Below are 1,875 nucleotides of genomic sequence, written 5' to 3' on the forward strand. Positions count from 1 at the left end.
CGTTAGGGGAATCGCGAATGGGCCGACCCAAAACGTTTTAAAGAGAATAATAAAAATTAATAATATCAATTTCCTTGCTATTATGGAGCCACTTATCACCCCGAACCCGGATAGATTCTCAAGGGCTCTTGGGCTGGAATACAAAGGCTCTAACATGAATGGGAAAATCTGGATTTTTGCGGAGGGGGAGACAACTTTGAGATTGAGAGTAAAAGTTTCAGGTGCTACCCTCCGTTCCTGCGTTTTCAAAAATCAGCAACAATGGGAAAGACACGTGGAATGGGAGGCGGGCGCAAGCTCAAGTCCCACCGCAGAACGCAGAGGTGGGCTGACAAGTCATACAAGAAGTCTCACCTTGGAAACGAATGGAAAAAACCTTTCTCTGGATCGTCTCATGCTAAGGGCATTGTGCTGGAGAAGATAGGCATTGAAGCTAAGCAGCCTAACTTTGCCATTCGTAAATGTGCTAGAGTTCAGCTTATTAAGAACGGAAAGAAGATTGCTGCCTTCGTACATAACGATGATTGCTTAAACTACATCGAAGAAAATGTGGGACGAAGTATTGATTGCCGGATTCGGATGGAAGGGTCATGCTGTGGGAGATATTCCCTGCGTTAGATTTAAGGTGGTGAAAGTATCTGGCATTTCCCTCCTTGCCCTTTTCAAGGAGAAGAAGGAGAAGCCTAGATCTTAAGTGATTTTGCTGCTAGCAATAAGGGTGCTACCCCTAGCCATGGCAATCAAATGGAATCCCCCGGATCAGCCGTGGATAAAGCCTAACACGGATGGTTCCTTTAATGAAGCGAACGACAAAGCAGGGGCAGGAGGGATCATTCGAGACCACTTGGGTAAGATGCTCGTCGCCTTCAGCACGCCCCTCGAAGCACACTCGGCGTTAGAGGCGGAGCTCTTGGCCATGCTCCACGGTTTGAACATAGCCAAGGATCGGACTGCATACTACTCGGACCGCATACTACTCTTGGCTTTGTTACGGCACACCACTTTCGGGTGTGGCCACGCCTTGTAATTATCTCTTTTGGAAATATAGGGATGAGGGACCCACGAACCCTCCACCGTAAAGGTGTTTGATTAAAAAAAAAAAAGTGATTTTGCTGCTAATGTTTTTGATGAAATGCTTAATCTTGGTTTTTCTCTCCTTTTTTTTTTTCTTAAGTTTATGTCAAACTTCTATTTCGTTACATGTAAGAGTTCATGAACAAGTGTTCAGTGAATTTTGTTGGCTATTATTAGTTTCAAGTTCGATTGGATAATTCGGTGATCAGTATTTTAAGTAATTTAGATATATTCTTTTGTCTCATTTAGCTCATTTATATATACCTTTTGAGTTTTTACATTCTTTTCTATTAATTAAGTACAAAAAAACTTGGCTCTCCTTGTAAAAAAAAAACTTTGAGATTGAGAGTGACACGGAACAACTAAGTCTCTAGAGCTGACAATTAAGTCTTACAATGTGCACTTTGTTGCAATTATGGAGCCGCTTACAAGCCCCAACCCGGAGAAATTCTCTAGAGCTATGGGGCTAATTTTCAAAGGCTCAAATGCTAATGGAAAAATCTGGATTTTTGTCGAGGAGGGTGCAAACTTTGTTGTGGAAGATGATTCGGATCAGGTGCTACACTGCCGTCTCCTATCTCCGCCCCTAGAGAATCTCATCTCAACTTCGGCTATATACGCTAAGTGTTCGCGGGCGGATAGATATCACCTTTGGGATAAGATGAGAGAAATCTCGACCCTCACTGAGGGGACCCCTTGGATCGTCGGCGGGGACTTCAACACTATTTTATCCCCACATGAGAGAGTCGGGAGCGACACCAACCGACAAGCTGAGATGGTTGACTTCGCCGAGACAATTGA

At 43.8% G+C, this 1,875-nt stretch overlaps 1 pseudogene; it reads left to right on the forward strand.

Annotated features, from left to right (window-relative positions):
* The first annotated feature begins 216 nt into the window (after positions 1–216).
* LOC121761482 lies at positions 217–801 on the forward strand (annotated as a pseudogene).
* Positions 802–1,875: the final 1,074 nt, after the last annotated feature.

This window comes from Salvia splendens, chromosome 13 (genome assembly GCF_004379255.2).
Source record: "Salvia splendens isolate huo1 chromosome 13, SspV2, whole genome shotgun sequence".
NCBI lineage: Eukaryota > Viridiplantae > Streptophyta > Magnoliopsida > Lamiales > Lamiaceae > Salvia > Salvia splendens.